Source organism: Temnothorax nylanderi, unplaced genomic scaffold (assembly GCF_030848795.1).
Source record: "Temnothorax nylanderi isolate EJ_2023f unplaced genomic scaffold, tnyl_v1.0 TNYL_tig0921_pilon, whole genome shotgun sequence".
In the NCBI taxonomy this organism is placed as follows: Eukaryota; Metazoa; Arthropoda; class Insecta; order Hymenoptera; family Formicidae; genus Temnothorax; species Temnothorax nylanderi.
The window spans coordinates 1-9,272 of record NW_027249983.1 but is presented as its reverse complement, the minus strand read 5'-3'; positions in this window follow the sequence as shown (position 1 = coordinate 9,272).

Genomic DNA, 9,272 nt, shown 5'->3' with positions numbered 1-9,272 from the left:
GAGACTATCAAGAGATGTAGGGTATACCTATATATGTAAACATGTATAAATATCTTTGCAACATATGTATTACTATTAAACATATTTACACACAAAAGAAACTCTGTAGTTAATGATCTTAATGTTAATAGGAAGTAACATAGTGTTAATCACTATTATTATTTGCATTTACCTATGGTGCCTTAGCACTTTATAATCTAATCGAAAATCTACAATTTCTTGCGCAATTCGAAACTCTATATTTAATTCTCAACTCAATAGATTCTGTAGACTTGTATACGATGATATGGTAACAAGCTATATAATTCCAAACAATCCACAAAAATACCCTGCAAATCTCATTCGCGTGTATACATATCTATCTAAATTTTAATTTATTTTATTCATTCTCTTATATTAGCCTAATGTATAATTTTAGGTATGTGAGCTACTAATGTGTAATATTGAATTGCCGTTTGTCATGAGTTTTTGTATTTATTATTGTAATATTATGAAAAGGAGCAATAATAATAATAACTTCCAAAATTTTTAATTTTTACAGATTAATATACGTATAAATTGTATAAATAAGGATGAAAAATAAGGATGTGCATTATGATCAAATAATGATTTATTCCTTTTCACTGGACAAATGATAATATAAAAACGTTAAATTTTGTTTTTAATTGTGTAATAAGAAATATACATTTTTATATCAAATTATAATTATACAACGTACATTACACAGATTATTTAAAAATAACCACAATTTCTTTCAGTTACAGATTCTTTGAAGAATATAAATTTTCTATTTGTAGAAATTTAATAAAACTTATCTTTTTGCATCTTTTAATTTTTAATATTTCACATCAAGCTTATTTTATATAATCTATAATTTTTTGGGGGACAGAATTTATTTATAATTTTATGCCATATAATATAGAAAATAATTAAAGAATTAGAAAATGATTATATATTCATTTATGTACATGTATATATCAGAATGTAAATGTACATAAAATTATAAACAGAATTCTACTTCAAGTTTTGTTACAAATTATTGATTGTTTAAAATGAGTTCTAAGTATATATATTTTACTAACATATATATAATATTATATAATTTAAGTTACTTTAAATTAATCGAGAAATAAAGTTTTGTGATTAGTAACTATGTAATATTTGAAAAATTCTATATTTTCAGTGACTTGTTATATAAAGTCTATTAGTATATTAGTATCATTTTTGTTAAATCTTATATTACGACATTTAAAAATTAGGCTGGAAAGAATCCAATTCGCATTTAAAAGTAGGACAGTTAGCATGTATCGAATGTTCTGTATAAATAACATTCAATAAAATGGATGTAATTTTATTAACAATATCCTATTTGTTAAGTATATATTATGTTTCGACTAAATAAAATAAATCTTTAAATTATTCTTCAGATAAAAATTCTAATAATATATGCGTGTGTGTGTGTGTGTGTACGTCTGCGTGTATGTCACACCCATCTTCTTAATTACGCAAAAATAATATATTTTAAAGTAACTAAAATGATTACAATATAGTTCATGCAATAAATTCATTACAAAATTTTATAAAACCATAAAACAGTTATAAAAGGTGAATAATATAAAATATGTTGAACGAATTTCATCAAAGATATTTCATGCGTGAATCTCATTTTATGTACTTTTTTTATATATTTATATAATTTTTATATTTATTATATATATATAGATTAGGATGGTCCTTATTTTTCGACTTTTAAATTTATTATGCGGCACCTCCCAGAATGTTTCCAATTCGCAAAAAAATAATCCCTGCCAAAGCTCAGCTCGATCGGATAACGGAAACCCGTGCCCCCGGATTTTTAAACATTTGAGTTCTCTTGTATTAAACTGTTTATTCCATCAACATTGGTTTTTAAAGCGTATTTTCCACAAAAATCGGTCTATAGCACTTTTCTTTTTTTAACATGTGTGTCTTGCTTTTCTGCATCGTTTGAGATCTTATACGTGTCTCATTTAAACAATTAGGTAAATTGTTAATAACTAAAAAATAAAAATAAATAGTTATTGTATTTATTGCTTGATCAGCTGGAAAAAATTATGTATGGGCTACAAAAGTTATAGTAGTATGTTTAGAGTCAAAAGAAGAACAAAAATTAAAAGATTACTCTATTACTCTATATAAAATAACACAGGCACACAAAAAAAAAAAGTGGTCTGTACCAAAGACTAGACCCATCATTTCTTATGTATTTTGACGTGCTGAATCCAAATCCGGGGTCAAAATTGACCCCCACCACACCAATTTTTTTTAAATCGCGAAAAACCATTGAAAACGGAAAATCCCAATGGGTCAGCGTTAGGTATAAATGTGGCAACCAACTGTAAGACCCAATCTATATGTATCAAAAGGAACCAAAGCTTGCGTTTATCGAAATCGAGAAAAAGAATTTCGAAAATTCTACGCTAATGATACGGAACTTTCACTGACATACTGTACAGACGTGAAAGGATTAATACATGAACTGAAACCTAACTGCTATAAAGATGAAGATTGGAGACTATTTATTGACTCTTCAAAGCGAAGCCTTAAAGGTGTTCTTCTCCACAATGGAAACACTTTTGCATCTATTCCAATAGCCCACTCAACGAAGCTGAAAGAAACATACGCGAATTTACGAATAGTATTGGAGAAAATAAAGTACTCAGAACATCAATGGAAAGTTTGCGGTGATCTTAAGATTTCATCCATGAATTCTTGGACAGCAGTCAGGATTTACAAAATTTCCATGTTTCTTATGTTTATGGGATAGCAGAGCTAGAGAGAGGCATTATACACAGAAAGAATGGCCAGAGAGAACAGATTTCTATCCAGGGGAGAAGAACATCCTACGCGAACCTTTAGTTGATCCATCAAATATTCTGCTTCCACCTCTCCACATAAAACTTGGTCTCATGAAACAGTTCGTCAAAGCTTTGGACAAAGAAAGCGCCTGTTTTGAATATTTACAAGAGAAGTTTCCTCAAATAAGCGATGCTAAACTAAAAGAAGGTATTTTTGATGGACCTCAAATTCGTACCTTGTTTAACGATGAAAAATTTATCACAAAAATGACTGAGCATCAAAAAGCAGCATGGCTCAGTTTCAAGAAAGTAGCTCAGAATTTCTTAGGGAATCAGAAAAGTGAGGATTACCAGAATATAGTTGAGGAAATGTTAGAAAATTACAACCGTTTGGGCTGCTTGATGAACTTAAAATTGCATTTTCTACACTCTCATCTTGATTACTTTCCCGAAAACCTGGGAGATTTCAGCGAAGAACAAGGTGAAAGGTTTCATCAAGATATGAAAGAAATGGAGCGTCGCTATCAAGGAAGGTGGGATGTTAATATGATGGCAGATTTTTGTTGGATGCTTAAAAGAGAAACCCAGCTTAAAAGTCGAAAGAGACAAAGAAATCCTCTACATAGATCGTTCGAAGAAAAAGAGTTTGTTATAAAAGGAGAAAGGAGTAAAAGAAACTGTTTCCTCTTCAAAACTAAAACTAAGTGATCTTTCGGTAGAAATCAAATAACGGTAGGTATATATATTTAAAATCGGTCGGGATAGGATGCGAAGGCAGGCGTCCAACTCGGCCCCCAGGGGGCAGAGCTGCGGTCCTCCACAAAACCAGGTCTCGGTACGTCCAACTCGGCCGTAACGTCGGTTGTTACATTTGTACCTGACGCTGATCCACCTTACAGCGGGATTTTCCGTTTTAAAGGGTGGTTTTTCATGATTAAAAAGAAAGTGGGGGGGGGTGGTACAGTAATGCTGGCCCGAGAATCGGATTCAGGACATCAAAGTACATATAGATTGGGTCTTACAGTTGGTTGCCACATTTATACCTAACGCTGACCCACCTTATATTGGGATTTTCCGTTTTCAATGGTGGTTTTTCGCGATTTAAAAAAAATTGGTGTGGTGGGGGTCAATTTTGACCCCGGATTTGGATTCAGCACGTCAAAATACATAAGAAATGATGGGTCTAGTCTTTGGTACAGACCACTTTTTTTTGTGTGCCTGTGTAATCAGTTAATTGTAAAACTTTAAACGCGTTTTTCTCGAAACTACATTATTATAAATTGGGGAACTTAACGGATAAAATAAATCAAAAATATATATTTTAATAATCAAAAATATATATTTTGATTTATTTTATGTTTATTTTTAATTTTAATTTTTTTTATTTATTTTATTTTCAAATAAATCTGATTGCTATTTTCACAGATAATGTACGTGTTTTTTTTTTCATTAACTATATGATTTAATTGTTACATGTTATCCGTTAAAGTTCCCCAATTTATAATATTCCATTTAAAAAAAAGTAATTCAATAATAAAAATAAGTAAAAATCCAATTAAAAAATAGAAAATATTCGAATTTCCTCTTTATCTATAGATCGAAATTTCAGGATTGCTGTCTATAAATTTATCAAATTTTTTGATAGCTATCGGTAGAGTCTATCTTATTTAAAAAAAATTATTTTCGAAAAAATGAAGAAAAAGTCCCTTAAAAAATCGAAATTATTGAAATCCCATCTTCATCAAAGATATAATATTTATATCGATCGTTACGCGAGCAAAACATATTGATGTAATAAAATTAGCTTTTAAATGGAAAATTTTACCATATTAATCTTTGATGAAGAATAAAAAAAGGATCAATTAGAGAGAATACCATTTGCGATCCAGTCTGAATCTTAAGTAGTCCAATAATAATATTTCTTTGTTAATTTTGTATACTTTTTTCCAAACTCAGTAAACTGCGCGCCGATATTTTATCGGTTGTTAAACACAGCTCTTTGTTAGAATAGTAAATCCACATATACTTAAGAGTTAAGTCGATAAATCGATTTAACTTTTTGATGCTAATAATAAGTATCCTTATTAAATCACTATGAAAAAATAAAAAAAGAGATAGCTTCTTTAGAGCTAGATGAGAACTAGATGTGAAAAAATATAGCAAAACTAAAAATTTTCAACAGGATATAAATATGTTTCTAAATTTAGAATTTTTTTAGTTGAAATAATCTTCTCTTTACCTTGCTCAAATGCCGAAACCAAAAGATTTTTCTATTGTATCTATAAATCTTGAAATTGATCCGAGACATTTAGAACCGCGCATAATGCGCAATAAATAAGAATAGAACAAATCTGATAGTGCTTAATTTTTGTAGATTCACACATCTAGTCAATATATCTTCTTTATGTACACATATTATTTATTATTATTAACTATTGGTCTGTTTTCCAAAATTTATTTTTCATATATTATATAGTTTAACTAGCTTTTTCACCCGCGCTTCGCGCGGGCTCAAGAGCTCTTCCTTCTCTTTTCCTCGAATAGTAATATTTACCCAAAAAAAAAATTTTTTTTGAAGAAAGGGAGCTTTTTTAAACAATTTTGTATGGGGGCTCCTTGTCCCCGGGCTCAGACCCCTTCGCAAAACCCTCTACGGTTTAAGTTAGAGTATCATGAGATAGTATACCAAATATAGTTGTTCTAATGTGAAAACTAAAACTGTGATCGATAGAATAATAATATCACAAATTAAATTGATCATCAAATTCTAAACGCAACTGATGCTAATAAATAACATTCTTTCCCAGCAGACCTTTTCCCCTCCCTTTGACCCCTTACCAAAACTCTCTACGGGCTAATTATTAGACAGTAGACGATGTTTTTTCCCCGAATAGTAATATTTACCTCCGAAAAAATTTTTTTTGAAAAAAGGGACCTTTTTTTAGACAATTTTGTATGAGGGCTCCCTTTTTTATTTTTTTTATTTTTATTTTATTTTCTCATATTAATTTATCCTTCATCGACACCATCGACAAATTTTGGAACCAGTTTCCCAAAAAATCGGTAATGATGCGGTTTTTAAAATACGTCTACGGTCTAAGTTAGAGTATCATGAGATAGTATACCAAATTTAGTTATTCTAATTTGAAAACTGTAGATTTGCATAGCGGACAAACATACATACATTCATTTATATATATATACTAGCTGGTTACCCGAGGCTTCGCCCGGGCGTCTTTTTTTTAAACGACTTTATTGTGTTATTACATTTGTGTTCTAGCTAGTCTTATATCCACCAATATACCTATGATTCATAAACACATATTTTCAATAATTTTCCACATCACGCATGATCCTCGCCAAATTCAATAACAACCTTCTTTAAATGATAGATACTCTATCCATCAAATAACTTATACATTTTTTTTAGCATAAATCGGTATTCCCTTCAACGATCCTCGCCAAATTCAAAACAACCTTCCTTTAATGATACTCTATATAAGATATGACATGTATATTAATTGTATAACTTATACACTTTTTAGGCAAAAATCGGCAACCCTTTCACCGATTCTCGCCAAATTCAAAACATTCCTTATATAAGATATGACATGTATAACTTATACACTTTTTAGGCAAAAATCAGCAACCCTTTCACCGATTCTCGCCAAATTCAATATCAAATCGGCAGCCTACCTTTAATAATACTCCATCCATAAAAAAAATTAGCTTACTATCTCAAAATTTACGGAAATTAGAGCAATCATGTAGATTTTTTTAGACAGAAATCGGTAACTCCTTTATCATTAGCAATTTTTGAATTCTATTATATTCCTCAGTTTTTTCTACCTCTATTTCATATATAGAGGAAAGTCCCCTATTATGAGACAGGATCCTAATATGAGATATGTTAAGCTAAAAGGCCCTATATAGGCCCCATCTGTTGATCCCACCATGAAAAAACACCCGCCATCTCATATTAGGATTCCTATCTCATAATAGGGGACTTTCCTCTAATACTTTAAGATTTGGTTGATTAGTTTTTAAGTTAATAACGTTCAAACATACACCACCCGTAAGAATTTTACATATTAGTACGACACCATCCCCGAAAAATTATAAATTTTGGCACCGGTTTCCAGAAAATCGGTCCATTAATGAATGAGTAGTTTGCAGTCAGACAGACAGACAGATAGACATTAGGAAAATTTTGGAACCGGTTTCCCAAAAAATCAGTAATGATGCGGTTCTCAAAATACGTCTACGGTCTAAGTTAGAGTATCATGAGATAGTATACCCAATTTAGTTGTTCTAATTCGAAACTGTAGATTTGCATAGTGGACAAACATACATAACATACATTCATTTATATATATATATATATATATATATATATAATATATATATATTATATATATATATCTTAGTTTATATAAAAGTACAAAAAAGTCTTAACGTTCATTTTATATTAAAACTCTTATTAATATACTAAATGATGAAAAAACTATTATACATAATAAAATAAAAGTAAAAAAAATATATATGGGGCATTCTCCGTGAAATCGACCCCCCCCTGTCCAAAAATTAGGGTCACCTAAAAAATTCATTCGGGGCTCATTTTATAGCTACACATATGTAGTTTTATTTGAGCTGTGGCCTTTTGAAAAAATCAACATGGCGGACCCCAATATGGTGGCCGAAGTCTGCGGGTAACGAGGTACGACTGATGAAATCGTTACTTGGAAGTTATAAAACAGTGTGTTAATGGGTTTATTTAGTAGTTAGCATTGAATCCATGAAAAAATGAATTTTTAGTTTGTCCAAAACCAATATGGGCGGCCAATTATCCGTGAAATGGCTAAAAAATAACTATTTCGTTCTTTAAAAAATTACAAACTGCGTTCAATTTCCATGAATAATTTATATCATGATACATTTTGAGATGTTGATCATAAATTAACAATTGGGACGTCGTATTTGAATATGACAAAACCCAATATGACGGCTGTATATTCGAAAAATGCTAAAAAATAATGACGTCGATATTCAAATCATACAGACTCGTTCTAATTATTATTAATTTGAGTGTTACGGTATTTTTTAATTGCTGCTCATCAACAAGAATGTTTAATTTCAATATGTCGAAACCAACATAGCGGCCAGTTATAAGTAAAATGCTGAAAATGATTATCTTGTGAAATAAAACTCACAAACTTTGTTAAATTTTGTGGACAATCTGTCTCTCCTGCCTTCACTGGCTGGACAGTCTGCCTCTCTTGCTTTCACTGCCGGACAATCTGTCTCTCCTGCCTTCACTGGCTGGACAATCTGTCTCTCCTGCCTTCACTGGCTGGACAGTCTGCCTCTCTTGCCTTCACTGGCCGGACAATCTGTCTCTCCTGCCTTCACTGGCTGGACAGTCTGTCTCTCTTGCCTCACTGGCAGGACAATCTGTCTCTCCTGCCTTCAATGGCTGGACAGTCTGCCTCTCTTGCCTTCACTGGCCGGGCAATCTGTCTCTCCTGCCTTCACTGGCTGGACAGTCTGCCTCTCTTGCCTTCACTGGCCGGACAATCTGTCTCTCCTGCCTTCACTGCCTGGACAGTCTGTCTCTCTTGACTTCACTGGCTCGAAAGACTACCTGTCTTGCCTTCACTTACTTATTCAATGTCAAAATGAAGAAAAAGTTCATATTTTGTCGACCAGTGTAACCAGAAATGTACTTAAGTTAACCAAATGAGATGATTTTTTATCGGTTTATGGACTTATTCAGATACTAAGGCATATATGCCGTATCTCGTAAACTAGATCTGATAGACCACAAATCTGACAGTATACTTGGATTCTGCACCTCAACAAACCTAGGAACACTTAAGAAATCGCAAGCAACAAAATGTGTAATTGGAAAGAGTTTGTATGATTTGAATATCGACGTCATTATTTTTTAGCATTTTTCGAATATACAGCCGCCATATTGGGTTTTGTCATATTCAAATACGACGTCCCAATTGTTAATTTACGATTAACATCTCAAAATGTATCATGATATAAATTTTCATGGAAATTGAACGCAAGTTTAAAATTTTTAAAGAACGAAATAGTATTTTTAGCATTTCCACGATAATTTGGCCGCCATATTGGTTTTGGAAAAACTAAAAATTCATTTTTTTCATGGATTCAATGCTAAACTACTAAATAAACCCATTAACACACTGTTTTATAACTTCCAAGTAACGATTTATCAGTCGTACCTCGTTACCCGCAGACTTCGGCCACCATATTGGGGTCCGCCATGTTGATTTTTTAAAAGGCCACAGCTCAAATAAAAACTACATATGTGTAGCTATAAAAATGAGCCCCGAATGAATTTTTTAGGTGACCCCAATTTTGGGGACAGGGGGGGTGTCTGATTCACGGAGAATGCCCCATATATAT